Below are 25,440 nucleotides of genomic sequence, written 5' to 3' on the forward strand. Positions count from 1 at the left end.
CCACAAGGGACTTATTTACTGACCATGGAAATATGGGGCTTAAATAAAAGGTATTTGAGTGTAGAATTAGAATCTGATATCCAAATATGGGACCAAGTGTTTGGGGGGCCGCCTCTCCCCAAAAACATCCCCAAAGTGGAAAAATTTACGACCATAGCCATATGGGGCTCAAATGAAAGGTCTTTGGGAGTAAAGAACGAATCTGATATCAATATTTGGGGAAAGTGTCTATGGGGCCACCCCACCCCCACAACACCACCCAAATAGTAAGTATTTGACTTTTGCAATAACGAGTTTAAATGAGATTAGAAAACGAATTTGATATCCAATGTTGGGCCATGTGTTTGGGGGATGCCTCATCTTGTAAACTCCCCTAAACCAATGGCAATTTTCGACCATGCCAATATGTAGTATTTAAGATTAGAAAACGAATTTGAAAACCTATTTTGGGCCATGTGTTTGGGGGACGCCTCATCGTGTAAACTTCCCTAAACCAATGGCAATATGGGGTTTAAATAAATGGTTTTTGAAAGAAGACCACGATGCTAAATATAAATGAAATAAAGTATTTTAAGAATGGAGTACACCTTACATCCAAACTTAAATTCGTGTACCAATAAAGATCATATGGGATTCGGACAAAGGCACTTATATTGTTAGTCAAGCGATATACTATTTTCGTAGCATGGTATTTCATTAAAAGCTCTTTAATTGTCGATAATAAATATTCCAAGGAAACTTTTGTTCCATATAAAGTAAAAGAAGGCGCAGGGGAGCGGGCCCGGGTCAGTTAGTACGTCATAAAACATTAGATCCAAGTAAAAGGAGGTCGTCCACCCCCAAATTTATTATTATTATTTGACCCATTATAACAATATGGGACTCAAATGAAAGGTATCTGAGAGTAGAAAACGAATTTGATATCCAATTTTGGAGCCAAGTGTTTTGGTTTACGCCCTAAGCACCCCCTAAACTGAGCTTCATTTCCGTTGGGGATAAATTACGAATTTGATATCTATTTTCAGTACAAAGTGCCGGCGACCGCCCCAGACCCAAAACACCCTCCAAACGGTTCATATTTACCGGCCATGGCAATATGGGGCTCAAATCAATGAGATTTGGAAGTGCAGCAGGAATTTGATATCCATATTTGAGTCGAAATATCTGAGGTGTCATCCCTCCCCTAATTAGAACATTACCACCAGGATTCGAACGCGTTCATATCCGCATTCAGGGCGAAGTGTCCCCACCCTAAAAACATATTCCAGAGTTAAAGAAAGCGCAGCGGAGCGGGCCCGGTTCAGCTAGTTAATAATATAAATGTTTTATTTAGATTATTTATGTACGCTTTATTCGGCAGTGACATTACATCACGTTTATCTATCATTTATCTGCGAATAATCAGAAAGTTATTTTTCTCTTCAGGATCAGAGGACGACAAACACAACAAAAGCAATGCACCCATGCTTTTTACACCCTCTACCATAGGATGGGGGGTATACTAATTTCGTCCTTATGTTTGTAACTACTCGAAATATTCGTCTGAGACCCCATAAAGTATATACATTCTTGATCGTCGTGACATTTTATGTCGACCTAGCCATGTCAGTCCGTCTGTCCGTCCGTCCGTCTGTCTGTCGAAAGCACGCTTACATCCAAAGGAGTAAGGCTAGCCGCTTGATATTTTGCACAAATACTTCTTATTAGTGTAGGTCGGCTGGTATTGTAAATGGGTCAAATCGGTCCATGTTTTGATATAGCTGCCATATAAACCCATCTTGGGTCTTGATGGGTGCACAATTCTTATCCGATTGGAATGAAATTCTGCGCGTTTTGTTATGACATCCAACAACTGTGCCAAGTATGGTTCAAATCGCTTCATAACCTGATGTAGCTGCCATATAAACCGATCTTGCGGGTTGACTTCTTGAGCCTCTAGAGGGCGCAATTCCTATCCGATTTGGGTGAGAATTTGCATGACGTATTTTATTCTTACTTTCAACAACTGTGTCGAATAAGGTTCAAATCGGTTCATAACCTGATATAGCAGCCATATAAACCGATCTGGGATCTTGACTTCTTGAGTCTCTAGAGGTCGCAATTATTATCCGATTTGCCTGAAATTTTGTACGACGGATGCTCTCATGACCATCAACATACCTGTTATTATGGTCTGAATCGGTCTATAGCCCGATACAGCTCCCATATAAAGCGATCGCTCTATTTTACTTCTTGTGCCAACAAAGGGCGCAAATCTTATTCGAATTGGCTGACATTTTACACAGGTCTCCAACATTAATTTGTGGTCCAAACCGGATCATATCTTGATATCGCTCTGATAGCAGAGCAAATTTTTTCTTTTATCTTTTTTTGCCTAAGAAGAGATGCCGGGAAAAGAACTCGACAAATGCGATCCATGGTGGAGGGTATATAAGATTCGGCCCGGCCGAACTTAGCACGCTTTTACTTGTTATACCCTCCACCATAAGATGGGGGGTATACTAATTTCGTCATTCTGTTTGTAACTACTCGAAATATTCGTCTGAGACCCCATAAAGTATATATATTCTTGATCGTCGCGACATTTTATGTCGATCTAGCCATGTCCGTCCGTCTGTCCGTCCGTCCGTCCGTCCGTTTGTCTGTCGAAAGCACGCTAACTTCCGAAGGAGTTAAGATAGCCGCCTGAAATTTTGCACAAATACTTCTTATTAGTGTAGGTCGGTTGGTATTGTAAATGGGCCATATCGGTCCATGTTTTGATATAGCTGCCATATAAACCGATCTTGGGTCTTGACTTCTTGAGCCTCTAGAGTGGGCAATTCTTATCCGATTGGGATGAAATTTTTCACGACGTGTTTTGCTATGGTATACAACAACTGTGCCAAGTATGGTTTAAATCGGTTCATAACCTGATATAGCTGTCATATAAACCGATCTTGTGTCTGGACTTCTTGAGCCTCTAGAGTGCGCAATTCTTATCCGATTGGAATGAAATTTTGCACGACGTGTTTTGTTATGATATCCAATAACTGTGCCAAGTATGTTTCAAATCGGCCCATAACCTGATATAGCTGCCATATAAACCGATCTTAGGTCTTGACTTCTTGAGCCTCTAGAGAGAGCAATTCTTATCCGAATGGAATGGAATTTCGCACGACGTGTTTTGTTATGATACCCAACAACTGTGCCAAGTATGGTTGAAATCGGTCCATAACCTGATATAGCTGCCATATAAATCGATCTTGGGTCTTGACTTCTTGAGCCTCTAGAGGGAACAATTCTTATCCGATTTGAATGAATTTTTGCCCGAAGTATTTCGTTATGATATCCAACAACTGTGCCAAGTATGGTTGAAATCCGTCCATAACCTGATAAAGCTGTCATATAAACAGATCTGGGGATTTGACTTCTTGAGCTTTTAGAGGGCTCAATTCCTATCCGATTTGGCTGAAATTTAGCATGACGTATTTTATTTTTACTTTCAACAACTGTGTCAAATAAGGTTCAAATCGGTTCATAACCTGATATAGCTTCCATATAAACCGATCTGGGATCTTGACTTCTTGACCCCTAGAGGTCGCAATTATTATCCGATATGCCTGAAATTTTGTACGATGGATCCTCTCATGACCATCAACAAACGTGTTTATTATGGTCTGAATCGGTCTATAGCCCCATACAGACCCCATATAAATCGTTCTCTCTATTTTACTTCGTGAGCCCCAATGGGCGCAATTCTTATACGAATTGGCTGAAATTTTACACAGGTCTCCAACATATAATTTAATTGTGGTCCGAACCGGACCATATCTTGATATCGTTTTAATAGCAGAGCAACTCTTTTCTTATATCCTTTTCTGCCTAAGAAGAGATGCCGGGAAAAGAACTCGACAAATGCGATCCATGGTGAAGGGTATATAAGATTCGGTCCGGCCGAACTTAGCACGCTTTTACTTGTTTTATTTATAAATTAACGTTTGTTTCCAAAAATTTCAATAGATTCATATTTTTTACAAAAGCCGGGTAGATGTTAATTGTCATTCGTGTATTTGTGTTGTTTTGTTTTGCAACAAACATATGCTCAAATCAACTCTGATGCAAAAACTAATCGGTAGCCATTTGAAAAATTCCGATAAGACAGCTTTCGAGTGCGGTAAAACATCTATTCGATATGTCACGAAATCGAAATCTTATTCGATACAAAAGCGTAGTCGATCACGTATGTGGTAATTCGGACCCAGATTTCGAATATGGCATTAAACTTTGTGTCCACAAATCTAGGTGGTGCTTTTAGTTCATAGGTTATTTGCCCATTAAAACCATGGGGAATCAAATTTGTGCTCAAGTGGCAAATGGAATGTGGCACACAACCCATCTATAGACGCCCTCCACCAAACGGCTGTATACACCAATCATGAAAATATGGGGTTATATTAAAGGTATAAGGTTGTGGACTGCGAATCTGATATCTTTATTCTGCTCATATATCTAGCGGACGACCTCACCCCAAACAGCCGATTAATCATAATGACGGCGCAGCGATGCGGGCCGGGTTCAGCTATCTATATTCATACAAATGTGTATAGATAGCTGAGACCAGATTTCGGAGATGCGTAGACGATTTAAGCGAAATTTTGTTTGCACAATTACGGTAACCTAAAAACAAAAATTTGGTATCAAAAGCCGGGGTGGGATGCCCAGGAGGGCTGTCTATCATCAAAACCCGCCAAACGGATTTATAGACCAATCACTACAACATGAGAATCAAATTAAAGGGATTTGAGAGTAGAAAACTAATCTGATATCCAATTGTGGGACTAAGTGTTTCGTGAGTCACCCCACCCCTCAAATCGTACGTATCAACCGACCATGGCAGTATGGATCAAGTCTCTGGGGGTCCACCACACCCCAAGAAGGACTTTTAATGACCATTGCAATGTGGGGTTTAAATAAGAGGTATTTGAGTGTAGAAAAATCCACACAAAAATTCGAATACACTTTCAACTGAACATAGCATTATCGGGCGCAGCGGAGCGGGCCGGGTTCAGATAGTCTATATATATATATATAGATAAATGAAATTGTGTTTGTTTTTTATGGGTTTGTAAATTTGATTGTTTCGTATAGACTCAAAAACGGCTGAACCGGTTTCTTTCAAATTTTCACAGATTGTGGAAAGTGGTCCGAAAGGAGCAAAAGTCTATATTTCTTTTCGATATCTCAAGAGGAGTGGACTTACTCTTACTCCCAAAAGTACCACCAAATACAAGTGGACCGATCATGGCAATATGGGACTCAAATGAAAGGAGTCCGGGAGAAGAGTACAAATTTGATATCACTTTTGGGGTCCAAGTACCTAGGGGGCTGCCCCGACCCCAAAACCATTTCAAATAGGCATATTGGATGAATATGACAATATAGGACTCGAATAAAGGTATTCGAGAGTAGATTACGAATATGGTTAGGAAGTCGAAATAGGCTATATAATTTGTTGATATTGGAATGGGCGGAGCTCCCCCGTAACCCCAAAAACACCAACCAAAATCAAGGTTGACCGATCGGGACAATAGGGGTATCAAACAAAAAGTATTGGATAGCAGAATACGAATATGGTATTAAAAGTTGGGTCCCAGGAACCCAGAGGCCACTCCAACCCCAAAAGTTCCGCAAGCAAACATATTGGACGTACATATCTGTATGGGACACAAATGAAATCTATTCGGGAGAAGATTACGAATATGACATAAAAATTGTCATATTGCAGGTTGTTCCAATCCCAAAAGGCCTCCAAATGGGAATTTTACTCGATCATAGCTATATAAAACTCAAATGAAAGGTATGTGGGAGTTGATTACGAATATGACCTCCAAAAATCGCCTTCAATAGTTTATTTGACCAATTAAAACTATGGGGTATCAAATGATAGACATTTTTGAGTAGAGTGCGTCATTCAAATATGTACTCAAGTGGCAAATGGAGTGTGGCGCACAACACTCATATAGACCCCCTCCATCAAACGGTTGAATAAACTGTATACGTTGTATACACCGTTTGCCGTATATACGGCGAATCTGATATCTAAATTCTGCTCATATATCTAGAGGACCACCTCACCCTAAAACAGTCGATCAATCATAATGACCTTACAGCACTCTGTGTTATTTAATTTATGTATGGGGACACAAATAAATGTAAGCCGTCATAGACCCCAAAATTATGACATGCAGGAGATGCAAACCTTAACGGTAAGGTTTCAACCATTTTTAGCTCATCGATAGAAAAGACCAAACGACGTGCTGCTGGGCAATACTTTTTTGTTCAAAAGTTTTACATGGTTTTTAAGAACTATCGCTATAGTTCTGTGGGATGGTTCTTAAAAGCCATATAAAACTTTTGAACAAAAAAGTGTTGCCCAGTAGTATTACCCCCATAACACCACCCAAATAGGATGCATTTGATGACCATTGCAATAATAAGAGATATTTTAGAGTAGAACACGAATCTGATATATATATTCAGGGCCAAGTCACTGAGTGGCCGTCCCTTCCCCAAAAACACTCCCCAAACCGGTAATATTTGCCGACTACGGAAATATGGGGCCCAAATTAAAGGTGTTTGGGAGTAGACCACGAACCTGATCTCAACATTCGGGACCAACTGTATAGGGAACGTCCCACCCCCATAAAAAACCCCCAAGTAGGACGTATTTGCTCACCACGACAATTTGGGTCTTAAAGAGAGTGAAACTCGATATTGTTTACCGACAATGTCAATGTGGGCTTATTTACCGACAATGTCAATGTGGGGCCCAAATGGAAGGTATTTAGAGTAGAGCACGAAATTGATACCCACTTTCGGAAACAATTTTTTGGGTGTCTACTCCTTCCCCAATATGAGGTTCAAATCAAGGTATTTGAGAGTACAATACGAATTTAATATCCAAATGTGGGACCATGTATTTGGTACACCTTCCACCTCCAAAACACCCCCAAATAGTACAAATTTGCTAACCATGGGAATATGTGACTCAAATTAAATGTATTTGAGATAAGAAAACGAATTTGTGGCCAAGTATTTGGGGGACGCCTCATCCCATAAACTCCCTTTAAACCAATGGCAATATGGGGTTTAATTAAATGGCATTTGAGAGAAGATGCTGATATTTTTTTCAGGGCCAAGTGTCTGGGGACCACCTCATCCCTAAAGCACCCCGAAATCCAACATCATGAGAATGTCGGGCTTAAATAAAATCTTCTAAGAATGGAGTACATCTAACATCTAAACTTAAATGAGCCTAAACTATCTCTGCGAATTCATAGACCAATAAAGATCATACGGGATGCAAATAAAGGCATTTATATCACTAAAAACCTTTTAATTGTCAAAAATAAAAATTCAAAGGATAATTTTGTTCCACATAAAGTAAAAGAAGGCGCAGCGGAGCAGGCCCGGTTCAGCTAGTATGTTATAAACTTGGGGATCGCAGCTTTGCGTTTTGAGAACTCGAAGTTTTTCCAGTTTTTTTTTGTAAAAAAATACCAATCTTGTACGTTATAGAATTCCTATTAGAGTTCACACAATTTATAAAAAATATACTTAAAACGCATCTACATTAAGTCTTCTTTACTGTACAATAAGCAAAATTGATAGTGCTGGGCCAAGTTTTCTGTATAGAGACGAAACAATGAAATTACTTTTTTTTTACGAAAAAATGCCAAAAATTTACTTTTTTCATATTTTTTGATTTATAACGCGACAAAAAATTAATAAATTTTATTAGCTTTCCAAATCAGTTAAAACAAGTAAAAGCGTGCTAAGTTCGGCCGGGCCGAATCTTATATACCCTCCACCATGGATCGCATTTGTCGAGTTCTTTTCCCGGCATCTCTTCTTAGGCAAAAAAAGATAAAAGAAACAAGTAAAAGCGTGCTAAGTTCGGCCGGGCCGAATCTTATATACCCTCCACCATGGATCGCATTTGTCGACTTCTTTTCCCGGCATCTCTTCTTAGGCAAAAAAGGATATAGGAAAAGAGTTGCTCTGCTATTAAAACGATATCAAGATATGGTCCGGTTCGGACCACAATTAAATTATATGTTGGAGACCTGTGTAAAATTTCAGCCAATTCGTATAAGAATTGCGCCCATTGGGGCTCACGAAGTAAAATAGAGAGAACGATTTATATGGGATCTGTATCGGGTTTTAGACCGATTCAGACCATAATAAACACGTTTGTTGATGGTCACGAGAGGATCCATCGTACAAAATTTAAGGCATATCGGATAATAATTGCGACCTCTAGGGGTCAAGAAGTCAAGATCCCAGATCTGTTTATATGGCAGCTATATCAGGTTATGCACCGATTTGAACCTTATTTGGCACAGTTGTTGAAAGTAAAAATAAAATACGTCATGCAACATTTCAGCCAAATCGGACAGGAATTGCGCCCTCTAGAAGCTCAAGAAGTTCAGGTTATGGACCGATTTCAACCATACTTCGCACAGTTGTTGGATATAATAACGAAATACTTCGTGCAAAAATTCATTCAAATCGGATAAGAATTGTGCCCTCTAGAGGCTCAAGAAGTCAAGACCAAAGATCGGTTTATATGGCAGCTATATCAGGTTATGGACCGATTTAAACCATACTTGGCACAGTTGTTGGGTGTCAAAACAAAACACGTCGTGCGAAATTCCATTCCAATCGGATAAGAATTGCGCCCTCTAGATGCTCAAGAAGTCAAGACCCAAGATCGGTTTATATGGCAGCTATATCAGGTTATAAACCGATTTGAACCATACTTAGCACAGTTGTTGGATATCATAGCAAAACACGTTGTGCAAAATTTCATTCCAATCGGATCAGAATTGCGCACTCTAGAGGCTCAAGAAGTCAAGTCCCAAGATCGGTTTATATGGCAGCTATATCAAAACATGGACCGATACGGCCCAATAACAATACCAACCAATATACCAATTTCAAGCGGCTAGCTTTACTTCTTCGGAAGTTAGCGTGCTTTCGACAGACAGACGGACGGACGGACAGACGGACTGACATGGCTAGATCGACATAAGATGTTCGATTCTGTTTGTAACTACTTCGAATATTTCGAGTAGTTACAAACAGAATGACGAAATTAGTTAACCCCCCATCTTATGGTGGAGGGTATATAAATTTGCTCTGCTATTAGAGCGATATCAAGATATGGTCCGGTTTGGACCACAATTAAATTATATATTGGAGACCTGTGTAAAATGTCAGCCAATTCGAATAAGAATTGCGCCCTTTGTTGGCTCAAGAAGTAAACTAGAGAGATCGATTTATATGGGAGCTGTATCGGGCTATAGACCGATTCAGACCATAATAACACGTATGTAAAGGGTGATTTTTTTGAGGTTAGGATTTTCATGCATTAGTATTTGACAGATATCGTGGGATTTCAGACATGGTGTCAAAGAGAAAGATGCTCAGTATGCTTTGACATTTCATCATGAATAGACTTACTAACGAGCAACGCTTGCAAATCATTGAATTTTTATTACCAAAATCAGGTGTTCGGTTCGAAATGTGTTCAAATTTTGACAAATTTTGTTCAGCGATGAGGCTCATTTCTGGATGAATGGCTACGTAAATAAGCAAAATTGCCGCATTTGGAGTAAAGAGCAACCAGAAGCCGTTCAAGAACTGCCCATGCATCCCGAAAAATGCACTGTTTGGTGTGGTTTGTACGCTGGTGGAATCATTAGACCGTATTTTTTCAAAGATGCTGTTGGACGCAACGTTACGGTGAATGAACACATTTCGAACCGAACACTGATTTTGGTAATAAAATTCAATGATTTGCAAGCGTTGCTCGTTAGTAAGTCTATTCATGATGAAATGTCAAAGCATACTGAGCATCTTTCTCTTTGACACCATGTCTGAAATCCCACGTGATCTGTCAAATACTAATGCATGAAAATCCTAACCTCAAAAAAATCACCCTTTAGATGGTCATGAAAGGATCCGTCGTACAAAATTTTAGGCAAATCGGATAATAATTGCGACCTCTAGAGGCTCAAGAAGTCAAGATCCCAGATCGGTTTATATGGCAACTATATAAGGTTATGAACCGATTTGAACCTTATTTGACACAGTTGTTGAAAGTAAGAATTAAATACGTCATGCAAAATTTCAGCCAAATCGGATAGGAATTGCGCCCTCTAGAGGGCCAAGAAATCAATACCAAAGATCGGTTTATATGACAGCTATACCAGGTTATAGACCGATTTGAACCATACTTGGTACAGTTATTTTGTTGGATATCATCACAGAACACGTCGTGCAAAATTTCATTCCAATCGGATACAAATTTGCTTACTCTAGAGGCTCAAGAAATCAAGACCCAAGATCGGTTTATATGGCAGCTATATCAAAACATGGACCGATATAGCCCATTTACAATACCAACCGACCTACAATAATATGAAGTATTTGTGCAAAATTTCATGCGGCAAGCTTTACTCCTTAGGAAGTTAGCGTGCTTTCGACAGATAGACGTAGCTGTCACATAAATCAATCTTCGATCTTGACTTTGTGAGCCCTTAGAGGGCACAATTCTTATCGGATTTGGCTGACATTTTGCATGAGTTGTTTTGTTATGACTCCAATAACTTTGCTAAAAATGGTTTAAATCGGCCCATAACCTGATATAATTGCCATATAAACCGATCTGGGATCTTGATTTCTTGAGCCACTAGAGGGCGAAAATCGATTCATAACCTGATATAACTGACATAAAATATAACTGCCATATAAATCGATCTCCCGATTATACTTTTTGAGCCTATAGCGAAGTTTTATACGGTTTTGTTGAAAATTTGCACAATGACTTCTACCAAACTGAAGTATGGTTTATAACTTGGTGTAGCTCCATTAGCATAGCACATCTTATCCATTATCCTTTGTTTCCCTATGAAGAGATATCGGGCAAAGAACTTGACAGATGCGATCCATGGTGGAGGGTTTATAAAATTCGGCCCGGCCGAACTTAGCACACTTTTACTTGTTTTAGAACGGTTTTCTTGTATTAAGTCTAATTTAATTGGTATTCTTAAATCCTCGTGATTCGTTCGGAATACGGTCACCCTTAATCGGTTCAATAATATATATTTTTTTTGTAAATTTTTTATTATGTTGTTTTGTTCTTTTCTATTATGTGCTGCGAGCTTTGTTTTCAAATGCCTTGTATAGAAAACTATAAGAAAAAAATTGTTTACAACTTTTGTGGCAAAGATTGTGGTTAAATAAAACAGCAACAACAACCTCAAATACCCGCAACTAAAGCTAATGCCGAACAACCTAAAGCCGGTTTTCGTTAAAGATGGTGTTAAATTCAAGCATGCCCGGCCAACCGAGCGACCGATTAACCAGCAGACAAACCACATACAGAGACTCGAATTACCTACTACAACATTGTTTATGTATGTAGCCATCATCTACAACCAAACATATCTGCCATGTCTACCCCACTACGGCCGGGACAAGTTTGGTAAAAACAACATCCAAAGAGGGACTTGGGGGTTTGCTACAAGTTTGCTGTTGTTCTGGTTTATTTGGCCCATGAACAACAAAACAGTTCTTGCAACGGTAGGGTCTGGCTGGTTTTAAAAAGAATTGATTTAACCGTGACCATAATGCTTGTGAAGAACTTAAAAGTGAACAGTACCTAAAAACGAGACAAAACGAAAATGCAAGGGTATACAATTCAACTGCTCTAATTTGAGTCCCCATAGAGAAGAGTCTTGGAGCTTTGACTGCGTAATGGTTGGATAAGGTGAATACATGTACTACTTGAAAACCCTCATACAAATGCCACTTCTCGAAATCAATATATGTGGAATAGTTTGCTAAATGAAACGAATCGATGTTTGTCAAGATGTAACATTATTTTTATACCCACCACCGAAAGATGAGGGTGCATGCACTTTGTCATTCCGTTTGCAACACATCGAAATATCCATTTGCGGCACTACCAACTATATCTATATTCTTTACCGTCCTAAAATTCTTAGACGGTCTAGCAATGTCCGTCCGTCCGCTTGTCTGTGCGAATCACGTTACAGACTTTAACAAGTAAAAGCGTGCTAAGTTCGGCCTGGCCGAATCTTATATACCCTCCACCATGGGTCGCATTTGTCGACTTCTTTTCCCGGCATCTCTACTAAGGCAAAACAGGATATAAGAAGAGATTTGCTCTGCCATTAGAGCGATATTAAGATATGGTCCGATTTGGGCCACAATTAATTTATATGTTGGAGACCTGTGTTAAATGTCAGCTAATTCGAATAAGAATTGCGCCCTTTGGGGGCACAAGAAGTAAAATAGAGAGATCGATTTATATGGGAGCTGTATCGGGCTATAGACCGATTCAGATCAGAATAAACACGTATATTTATAGTCATGAGAGGATCCGTCGTACAAAATTTCAGACAAATCGCATAATAATTGCGACGTCTAGAGGCTCAAGAATTCAAGATCCAAGATCGGTTTATATGGCAGCTATATCAGGTTATGAACCAATTTGAACCTTATTTGACACAGTTGTTGAAAGTAAGAATAAAATACGTCATGCAAAATTTCAGCCAAATCGGACAGGAGGTGGGGGTGGGGTGGTTTTGTGGGGGTGGGGTGGTGTTGTGGGGGTGGGGTGGTGTTGTGGGGATGGGGTGGTGTTGTGGGGGTGGGGTGGGGTGGTGTTGTGGGGGTGGGATGGCCCCGTAGACACTTTTCCCGAAAATTGATATAAAATTCGTGCTTTACTCCCAAAGGCCTTTCATTTGAACCCCATGTGGCTATGGTTGTAAATGTGTCCCCTTTGGGGAATGTTTTTGAGGAGAGGCGGCCCCCGAAACACTTGGTCTCATATTTGGATATCAGATTCGAATACTACACTCAAGTACTTGTTATTTAAGCCCCATATTCCCATGGTCAGTAAATAAGTCCTGTTTGGGGGGTGTTTAGGGGAAGGCGTGGACCCCCAGGAACGTGGTCCCACATTTGGATATCCGGTTCGTATTCTGCTTACAAATACCTTTCATTTGAGTCCCATATTGCCATGTTCGCTAACTATGTCCGATTTAGGGGTATTTTGGGGGTTGGGGTGGTCCCCCTAGCACTTGGTTCGACAAATGGATATTAGACAAATGGATTAGATAAATACCTTTCATTTGAGTCCCATATTGTCGTGATTGGCCTAAATATATGTTTGGTAAGTTTCAGGGTTATGCAGCCCCCCTAGGTACACCATCCGAAATTTGGATACCAAATTTTTATTTTTAGGGTACTATATGAGAGTACACAAAATTTAAATAAAATCGCACCACCCATCTCCGAGATCCGGCGTTTCTGAAAATTAGGGTAAGGGGGAGGATCCGCCCCCCCCTTCAGATATCAAAAAATGTTGTACCCTGTTTTCACCACGGAATCATTATGCACCATCTGTGAAAATTTCAAGAAAATCGGTTCAGCCGTTTCTGGGTCTATAAGGAACACACAAATATACAAACAAACAAACCAACAAACAAACACAAATTGATTTTTATATATAAGATTTCGGTTATATTTAAAACAGCGAGGGTATTTGTAAACCGATTTCGATAAAATTGGCACAATGATTTGTATTGGGCCCCCACATTGTTGGCAATATGGTTCAGATGGCTTTATATTTGGATATAGCTGCCATATATACCAATCTCCCGATATAAGTTCTTGGACATATAACAGGCGTAATAACTAACCGATTTTACTAATATTTGGCACAATGAGCTATGATGGACCCTTCAATATGATCTACACAGAAAAAATTGCCAAAAAATGTTCAACTAAACATTTTATTGAAAATAAAATTGTTTTCAATTACAAAATTAAGTTTTCAATTGAAAATGTCTTTTTATACCCACCACCGAAGGATGGGGGTATATTCATTTTGTCATTCCGTTTGCAATACATCGAAATATCCATTTCCGACCCTATAAAGTATATATATATTCTTGATCAGCGTAAAAATCTAGGACGATCTAAACATGTCCGTCCGTCGGTCCGTCTGTCTGTTGAAATCACGCTACAGTCTTTAAAAATAGAGATATTGAGCTGAAATTTTGCGCAGATCCTATTTTTGTCCATAAGCAGATTAAGTTCGAAGATGGGCTATATCGGACTATATAGACCGGTTCGCCGATTTAGGGTCTTAGGCTAATAAATGCCACATTTATTATCCGATTTTGCTGAAATTTAAGACAGTGAGTTGTGTTAGGCCCTTCGACATCCTTCGTCAATTTGGCTCAGATCGGTCCAGATTTGGATATATCTGCCATATAGACCGATCCTCCGATTTAGGGTCTTAGGCCAATAAAAGCCACATTTATTATCCGATTTTGCTGAAATTTGGAACAGTTAGTTATGTTAGGCTCTTCGACATTCTTCGTCAATTTGGCCTAGATCGGTTCAGATTTGGATATAGCTGCCATATAGACCGATCCTCCGATTTAGGGTCTTAGGCCCATAAAAGCCACATTTATTATCCGATTTTGGTGAAATTTGGGACAGGCTCTTCGACATTTTTCTTCAATTTGACCCTGATCGGGCCAGATTTGGATATAGCTGCCAAATAGACCGAACTCTCGCTTTAAGGTTTTGGGCCCATGAAAGGCGCAGTTATTGTCCAATGTCGCCGAGATTTGGGACAGTGTGCTAAGTTAACCCCCTTGATATACTTCTGCAATGTGGTACAGATCGGTCTAGATTTGGATATAGCTGCCATATAGACCGATCTCTCGGTTTTAGATTTTGGGGTCATAAAAGGCGCATTTATTGTCCGATTTCGCTGAAATTTGGGACAGTGCGTTGTGTTAGACTCTTCGACATTTTTCAGCAACTTGGCCCAAATCAGTGCAGATTTGGATATAGCTGCTATGTAGACCGATCTCTCGATTTAAAGTATTGGCCCCATAAAAGGCGCATTAAAATTCGATTTCGCTGAAATTTTACACAGTAACTTATATTAGGCTTTTCGACATCTCTGTGTCTTATATGGTTCAGATCAGTTTATTTTTAGGTATAGCTACTAAAAAGACCAATATTTTGTTATACACAATTGAACAATGACTCGTACTTATTAGTATTTGGTCCAAATCGGAACATATTTCGATATAACTGCTATGGGACATAAGGTATGCAATTTTCACCGGATTTTGATGGAAGGTGGTTTACATATATACCCGAAGTGGTGGGTATCCAAAGTTCGGCCCGGCCGAACTTAAAGCTTTTGTACTTATTTAGATTCGATTAGAAAGAATCTTAAAAAATGTTGAAATATGATGCTTAATAAATGCAATTAGAGGCTGTATTATCACCTTAAACATGAACGGAAGAAGATTTCTAAGGCCAATACGTCCCACATTTCGATAAATCTATAACAATACCATGACAGCCGGTTTTACGTGTCGGATTAACCCGATGGAGTCTTTCATCGGCCAAGGGCTAGCGCCTCTGTGCACAACACACTGCTACGAAAACAACAGCAAATCTAAAGGTCACCTCTACCCGACATCCGAAATTATTTGGAGAACCCTCGCCCACGGACCTTTGCCCGGTCAACGCACCTTAAGTTCACGTTCAGGAGGTAAACGTTTGTGTAACCAATATAGAAAATAATAGGTATTTTCAAAAATTTTCAATAATTTTTTAATTAGATCAATTAAAAAAATTGAAAAATTCAATCATTTTTATACCCTCCACCATAAGATGGGTGGTATACTAATTTCGTCATTCTGATTGTAACTACTCGAAATATTCGTCTGAGACCCCATAAAGTATATATATTCTTGATCGTCGTGAAATTTTATGTCGATATAGCCATGTCCGTCCGTCTGTCTGTCGAAAGCACGCTAACTTCCGAAGGAGTAAAGCTAGTCGCTTGAAATTTTGCACAAATACTTCTTACTAGTGTAGGTCGGTTGGTATTGTAAATGGGCCATATCGGTCCATGTTTTGATATAGCTGCCATATAAACCGATCTTGGGTCTTGACTTCTTAAGCCTCTAGAGTGCGCATTTCTTATCCGATTGGGATGAAATTTTGCACGACGTGTTTTGTTATGGTATACAACAACTGTGCCAAGTATGGTTCAAATCGGTTCATAACCTGATATAGCTGACATATAAACCGATCTCAGGTCTTGACTTCTTGAGCCTCTAGAGTGCGCAATTCTTATCCGATTGGAATGAAATTTTGCACGACGTGTTTCGTTATTATATCCAACAACTGTGCCAAGTATGGTTCAAATCGGTCCATAACCTGATATAGGTGCCATATAAACCGATCTGGGGTCTTGACTTCTTGAGTCTCTAGAGTGCGCAATTCTTATCCGATTGGAATGAAATTTTGCACGACGTGTTTTGTTACGATATCCAACAACTGTGCCAAGTATGGTTCAAATCGGTCCATAACCTTATATAGCTGTCATATAAATCGATCTTGGGTCTTGACTTCTTGAGCCTCTAGAGGGCGCAATTCCTATCCGATTTGAATGAATTTTGACACGTAGTATTTTGTTATGATATCCAACAACTGTGCCAAATATGGTTCAAATCGGTTCATAACCTGATATAGCTGTCATATAAACAGATCTGGGGACTTGACTTCTTGACCTTCTAGAGGGCGCAATTCCTATCCGATTTGGCTGAAATTTCGCAAGACGTTTTTTATTGTTACTTTCAACAACTATGTCAAATAAAATACATGTCGGTTCATAATCTGATATAGCTGCCATATAAACCGATCTGGGATCTTGACTTCTTGAGCCTCTAGAGGTCGCAATTATTATCCGATATGCCTGAAATTTTGTACAACGGATTCTTTCATGACCATCAGCATACGTGTTTATTATGATCTGAATCGGTCCATAGCCCGATACAGCTCCCATATAAATCGATCTCTCTATTTTACTTTTTGAGCGCACAAAGAGCGCAATTCTTATTCGAATTGGCTGACATTATACACAGGTCTCCAACATATAATTTAATTGTAGTCCAAACCGGACCATATCTTGATATCGCTCTAATAGCAGAGCAAAGCCTTTCTTATATCCTGTTTTGCCAAAGAAGAGATGCCGGGAAAAGAACTCGACAAATGCGATCCATGGTGGAGGGTGTATAAGATTCGGCCCGGCCGAACTTAGCACGCTTTTACTTGTTTCAATTGAATTAATTAAAAAAATATTTGAAAATTTCAAATATGTGAATCATCTATTTAATTGAATGATTTTTCAATTACTTTCTCATAAACGGTGATGAATATTATCATTTTCGTGATTGAATTTTCAATTAAAAAATTAATTGGATCAATTAATTTAGTAATTTTTATCTGTTTAGATCAGATTATATTTGGATTTAGTCATTATGTACACCGATCTCCTGATTTAAGGTCTAGGGCCCATAAAAGTTGTACAATGAACTGCGTTTGGCGCTTCAACATCTGTGCCTTATATGGCCCAAATTTTTCGATATTTAGATATAGCCCCCATATATACCGACCTTCGATTTTAAGTTCTAGGGGCGATAAAAGGAGTATCTATTACCCGATGTTTTGGTATATTTATTATTAATGTTGTAACGTAATAACCCTTTTACACTGACGGTTAAATCCGGATGAATGGCCCATGTCAGCTGATTTTATAAAGGGAAAACACATTAAATACTAAATTACTTTTAACTGTTATAATACAAACCTAAAGTTTTACCAATTATAAGCAGAATTCACACGGTTTTTATTTCGATTATACATAAGGGTGTTTTATTTACCTACTAAGCGGTTTTTCGCGCTTAGTTTGTATGGACAAAAATGCTGTCCCCGATTAACTAAGCAGCTAGTTTTATCGCCGCTTACTATCACCGTTTATTAAAACATATGGCGTCATCATATTTATTCAATGATTAAACGTTCTAGAATGGCAAACTTCCAGAAACATTTATTTGAAATTATTTATTTTGTTTGTTTGTTGATATTTGCTTAATTCGGATGTGTGTCAGTGCTGCTAAGGTTATAGTATAAAGCATTTAGTGGGAATAATATTTTATTTATTCATTAGCTAGCGTATCTACTAGACTGTTAAATAAAATAACCCCATAATTAAATTTCGAACAACTCCACTAAGTCTTTGCATTATGATCTGCTGTATTCCTTGTGCTATAAGTAAAAGACTCATGAGAGTTGTTGTTCTTGCACATTTAAATATCTACCAAGCAATGTATGTGCCTTAGACATTCCTTATGTGTTTTCGTGTGCCTGACATTTATCTGTTGCTCTGACAGTTTTTGTTATTGAACATACGAACATTTTCTACGTTAAGGTGGGTGGTATTAAGTTCGTGTTGCGTAGTACAAACTGATAATAGGTTTCGAACAAAAAAACTAGCCTAGAAAAAATGTTGCTGAAAATAGCAAACACTGTCTGCTTAATATTAGTAGTTAATTTTGCTGCTATTATAGCAGTAGGACTACTGAAAGGTCTGTTGTTTGCTGAAAAGGACTACTGCTTAAATACAAATGAAAATGTGTGTCTCAGTTTATGTTTATAATCACCACTGAATGTATACTTTTCTTAAACTTTTTTCTTTAAATTTAGATACAAAAGGCCATGCCAGTCATGTACACATTTCGAAATGCATATCTATGGATGGATCAGATAGCTTCTTTACAGTAATATTCCACAAATTTAAATCATCTCGTCCAACAAAATTTCTAAAAAAATGCTTATAGTAATCAAAACAAGTAACAGGCAAACATAAAAAATAGCATAGCATTTTTTTTCAGCAGATTTTTTTAATTAAAAGAGCAGACTTTGTTTGCTGATTTAGCTGACCGAAATGTTTGCTAACACACCAGCCCTATGTTTGCTGAAACAGCAGTAATGTTAGTTTACCATTTTGAGCAGACAAAAACTGTCGTTTTAGCAAACATTTTTGTTGTTTTGAATAACAAATTTGGTTGAGTGTAGGTATTTCACTGTGAAACAGGCACTTATAAGTCACCTCAAGGTAAAATTTAAAATAATTGCCGCTTTCCGAGTTTACAATTCGCAAACGACCGATCTGTTTAACATACTGACTGCTCTTCTAAAATTTTTGATCGGTCAGTCTAAGAACAAAACAATCAAATTCATGCTTTGTTCTGCCGGTACGAATCTTATATACCCTCAACCATGGATCGCATTTGTCAAGTTCTTTGAGTAACTTTTTTAAATATATATGAGCTACAACAAGTTATGGATCGTACTTGTCACGGCTGTTGGAAGTCATAGAAAAATACCAGCTCCAAAAATTTCAAGAAAATCAATTAATAATTGCGCCCTCACATTGGGAGATCGGTTTCTATGGCACCTATATCAGGTAAATAGTAGGTTTAGACCATACTTGGCACAGTATGGTCTAAAACCACATGTGCAAAATGAAGAAGTCAAATAGTTAATATGGCGGCTATATCAAGTTATAAACCGATTTGAACCATATTTGCAAAGTTGTTGGAAGTCACAAGAAAACGATATGTCCAAATTTCAACCAAAACGGATTAGAATTGCGCCCTCTAGAGAGTCAAAAAGTCAAGATCCCAAATCGGCTTATGGCAGCTATATAAAAACATGGACCGATTTGCCCATTTACAATCCTAACCGACCCACACTAGTGAGAAGTATTTTGCAAAATATCAAGCGCCAACACTCAGAAAATTTGTGCGCATAAAATAAAATAAACAATTAAAAGCGTGATAAGTCCCTTCATCCATGGATCGCATTTGTCGAGTTCTTTTCCCGGCATCTCTTCTTAGGCAAAAAAGGATGTAAGAAAAGATTTGCTTTGCTATTAGAGCGAAATCAAGGTATGGTCCGGTTTGGACCACAATTAATTAAAAATATGTTGGAGACTTGTGTAAAATGTAAGCCAATTCGAATAAGAATTGCGCCCCTTGGGGGCTCAAGAAGTAAAATAAAGTAGAAAGATGGATTTATATGGGAGCTGTATCGAGCTATAGACCAATTCAGATCATAATAAACACGTATGGTGATGGTCATGAGAGAATCCGTCGTACAAAATTTCAGGCAAATTGGATAATAATTGCGACCTCTAGAGGCTCAAGAAGTCAAGACCCAAGATCGGTTTATATGGCAGCTATATCAGGTTATGGACCGATTTGAATCATACTTGGCACAGTTGTTGGATGTCAAACGCGCAGAATTTCATTCCAATCGGATAAGAATTGCGCACTCTAGAGGCTAAAGAAGTCAAGACCCAAGATGGGTTTATATGGCAGCAATATCAAGTTAAGGACCGATGTTAACCATACTTGGTACAGTTATTAGATATCATAACAAAACACGTCGTGCAAAATTTCATTCAAATCGGATAAGAATTACGCCCTCTATAGGCTCAAGAAGTCAAGACCCAAGATCGGTTTATATGGCAGCTATATCAAAACATGGACCGATATGGCCCATTTACAATACCAACTGACCTACACTGCTAAGAAGTAGTTGCGCAAAATTTCAAGCTGCTAGCTTTACTCCTTCGGAAGTTAGCGTGCTTTCGACAGACAGACGGACGGACGGACATGGCTAGATCGACATAAAATGTCGCGACGATCAAGAATATATATACTTTATGGGATCTCAGACGAATATTTCGAGTAGTTACAAACAGAATGACGAAATAAGTATACCCCCCAGCCAATTTTAATCTGATTTGGTTAAATTTTGACCAAAACAAGGAAAAATCGTACGATAATAGTAAGTTTCAAACATCCGTATAAGCGGCAAGGAGTTCATAAACTTTTTATATCCACCACCAAAGGATGGGTGTATATTCATTTTGTCATTCCGTATGCAACACATCGAAATATCCATTTCCGACCCTATAAAGTATATATATTCTTGATCAGCGTAAAAATCTAAGACGATCTAGACATGTCCGTTCGTCGGTCCGTCTGTCTGTTGAAATCACGCTACAGTCTTCAAAAATAGAGATATTGAGCTTTGCACAGATTCTTTTTTTGTCCATAAGCAGGTTAAGTTCGAAGATGGGCTATATCGGACTATATCTTGATAGACCGATCCGCCGATTTAGGGTCTTTGGCCCATAAAAGCCACATTTATTATCCGATTTTGCTGAAATTTGCGACAGTGAGTTGTGTTAGGCCCTTCGACATTCTTCGTCAATTTGGCCCAGATCCGTCCAGATTTGGATATAGCTGCCATATAGACCGATCCTCCGCTGTAGGGTTTTAGGCCCATAAAAGCCACATTTATTACCTGATTTTGTTGAAATTTTGGACAGTGAGTAGAGTTAGGCCCTTCGACATTTTTCTTCAATTTGACCCTGATCGGTCCAGATTTGGATATAGCTGCCATATAGACCGATCTCTCGATTAAAGGTTTTGGGCCCATAACAGGCGCATTTATTGTCCGATGTGGCCGAAATTGGGGACAGTGGGTTATATTAAGCCCTTTGACATACTTCTTCAATATGGCACAGATCGGTACAGATTCGGATATAGCTGCCATATAGCCCGATCTCTCGATCTAAGGTTTTGGGGTCATAAAAGACGAGTTTATTGTCCGATGACGCCGAAATTTGGGACGGTGAGTTGTGTTAGGCCCTTCGATATCCTTCTTATACCCCCCACCATAGGATGGGGGGTATACTAATTTCGTCATTCTGTTTGTAACTACTCGAAATATTCGTCTGAGACCCCATAAAGTATATATATCCTTGATCGTCGTGACATTTTATGTCGATCTAGCCATGTCCATCCGTCTGTCCGTCCGTCTGTCTGTCGAAAGCACGCTAACTTCCGAAGGAGTAAAGCTAGCCGCTTGAAATTTTGCACAAATACTTTTTATTAGTGTAGGTCTGTTGGTATTGCAAATGGGCCATATCGGTCCATGTTTTGATGTAGCTGTCATATAAACCGATCTTGGGTCTTGACTTCTTGAGCCTCTAGAGGGCGCAATTCTCATCCGATTTGACTGAAATTTTGCACATAGTGTTTTAGTATCACTTCTAATAACTGTGCTAAGTATGGTTCAAATCGGTCCATAACCTGGTATAGCTGTCATATAAACCGATCTTGGGTCTTGACTTCTTGAGCCTCTTGACTGAAATTTTGCACATAGTGTTTTAGTATCACTTCTAACTACTGCGTTAAGTATGATTGAAATCGGTTCATAACCTGGTATAGCTGCCATATAAACCGATCTTGGGTTTTGACTTCTTGAGCCTCTAGAGGGCGCAATTCTCATCCGATTTGAGTGAAATTTTGCACATAGAGTTTTAGTATCACTTCTAACAACTGTGTGTTCAAATCGGTCAATAACGTGGTATAACTACCATATAAACCGATCTTGGGACTTGACTTCTTGAGCCTCTAGAGAGCGCAATTCTTACCCGATTGGAATGAAATTTTGCGCGACGTGTTTTGTTATGATATCCAACAACTGTGCTAAGTATGATTCAATTCGTTTCATAACCTGATATAGCTGCCATATATAACGATCTGGGATCTTGAACTCTTGAGCCTCTGGAGGTCGCAATTATTATCCGATTTGCCTGAAATTTTGTACAACGGATCCTCTCATGACCATCAACATACGTGTTTATTATGGTCTGAATCGATCGATAGCCCGATACAGGTCCCATATAAATCGATCTCTCTATTTTACTTTTTAAGCCCCCAAAGGGCGCAAATCTTATTCGAATTGGCTGACATTTTACACAGGTCTCCAACATATAATTTAATAGTGGTCTAAACCGGATCATATCTTGATATCGCTCTAATAGCAGAGCAAATCTTTTCTTATATCATTTTTTGCCTAAGAAGAGATGTTGGGGAAAGAACTCGACAAATGTGCTCCATGGTGGAGGGTATATAAGATTCGACCCGGCCGAACTTAGCACGCTTTTAGTTGTTAAATTTGATCCAGATCCGTCCAGATCTGCCATATAGACCGATATCCCGATTTATAGTATTGGTCCCATAAAGTCGCATTTATAATCCGATTTTACTTAAATTTTACACAGTGACTTATGCTAAGCATCCGTTTAGTACATGGTTCAAATCGGTTTAACTTTAGATATAGCTGCTTAAAAGACCAATATTTTGTTATACGCAATTAAAAAATGACTTGTTCTTATAAGTATTTGGTCCAAATCGGAACATATTTCGATATAGCTGCTATGGGGCATAAGGTATGCATTTTTCACCGGATTTTGACGAAAGGTGTTTTACATATATACCCGAGGTGGTAGGTATCCAAAGTTCGGCCCGGCCGAACTTAACGCGTTTTTACATGTTTGAGAAGTTATTTTACTTAACCAAGCTACTTCTCCACAAGTTAAATATAATAACAATAAACAACGTTTTCATTTACCCAATATAAACATGTTGTTATTTTGAGTTCAACATATAATACGAACCTATATTCTTCAAATTGAATAAATATTCGTTCAAACTATTTTCGAATTTTCCAAATTTGAGTAGTAGTGTATAAATTTAATTAAAATACAGTTTACAGTTTAATACAGATAAAATCAATTTAATTCCCAGTAATACAAGCCTAGCCCTAATGCAATTATAAAGGTGCCTTTTAAACAAGTTATTTGTCAGTCATGCAATCATCACTCAACTAAAAACTTATAATAACATATTACAAGCACATTTATAATTATAATTATAAAGATGCGTATTAAACAAGTCATTTGTCATCACTCGATTAAAAACTAAGATATCATAATACAAGCACGTTTGTGACTTAACTTTGTAGAGCATAATAGATCGATGTTAAAAAATCAAAATCAAAAGATCTTAGAAACCTTAAATGTCTATCTTATATATAACAAGTAAAAAAGGGCTAAGTTCGGCCGGGCCGAATCTTATATACCCTCCACCATGGATCGCATTTGTCGAGTTCTTTTCCCGGCATCTCTTCTTAGACAAAAAAAGGATATAAGAAAAGATTTGCTCTGCTATTAGAGCGATATCAAGATATGGTCCGGTTTGGACCACAATTAAATTATATTTTGGAGACCTGTGTAAAATGTCAGCCAATTCGAATAAGAATTGCGCCCTTTGGGTGCTCAATAAGTAAAATAGAGAGATCCATTTATATGGGAGCTGTATCGGGCTATAGACCGAATCAGACCATAATAAACACGTATGTTGATGGTCATGAGAGAATCCGTCGTACAAAATTTCAGGCAAATCGAATAATAATTGCGACCTCCACAGGCTCAAGAAGTCAAGATCACAGATCGGTTTATATGATAGCTATACCAGGTTATGAACCGCTTTGAACCATACTTGGCACAGATTTTGGATATCATAATAAAACACGTCGTGCCAAAATTCATTCAAATCGGATAAGAATTGCGCCCTCTAGAGGCTCAAGAAGTCAAGACCCAAGATCGTTTATATGACAGCAATATGAGGTTACATACCGATTTAAACCTTTCTTGCCACAGTTGTTGGATATCATGACAAAACACGTCGTGCGAAATTTCATTCAAATCGGATAAGAATTGCGCACTCTAGAGGCTCAAGAAGTCAAGACCCCAGATCGGTTTATATGGCAGCTATATCAGGTTATGAACCGATTTGAACCATACTTGGCACAGTTGTTGGATATTATAACAAAACACGTCGGGCCAAAATTCATTCAAATCGGATAAGAATTGCGGCCTCTAGAGGCTCAAGAAATCAAGACCCAAGATCGGTTTATATGACAGCTATATTAAAATATGGACCGATATGGCCCATTTACAATACCAACCGACCTACACTAATAAGAAGTATTTGTGCAAAATTTCAAGCGGCTAGCTTAACTTGCTTTCGACAGACAGACGGACGGACGGACGGACATGGCTAGATCGACATAAAATGTCACGACGATCAAGAATATATGTACTTTATGGGGTCTCAGACGAATATTTCGAGTAGTTACAAACAAAATGACGAAATTAGTATAACCCCCATCTTATGGTGGAGGGTATAAAAATCAATTTGTATTTGTTTGTAGGTTTGTTTGTTTGTGTGTTCCTTATAGACTCAGAAACAGCTGAACCGATTTTCTTGAAATTTTCACAGATGGTGCAAATAGGGTACAACATTTTTTGATATCTGAAGGGAGGACGGACCCTCCCCTTACCCTAATTTTCAGAAACGCCAGATCTCGGAGATGGGTGGTGCGATTTAAGCAAAATTTTGTGTGCTCTCATATAGTACCTAAAAATAAAAATTTGGTATCCAAATTTCGGATGGGGTACCTAGGGGGGCTGCCGCACCTTAAAATCACCAAACATATATTTAGACCAATCACGACAATATGGGACTCAAATGAAAGGTATTTAGGATAAGA

The sequence above is a fragment of the Stomoxys calcitrans genome, chromosome 1, assembly GCF_963082655.1.
Source record: "Stomoxys calcitrans chromosome 1, idStoCalc2.1, whole genome shotgun sequence".
In the NCBI taxonomy this organism is placed as follows: Eukaryota; Metazoa; Arthropoda; class Insecta; order Diptera; family Muscidae; genus Stomoxys; species Stomoxys calcitrans.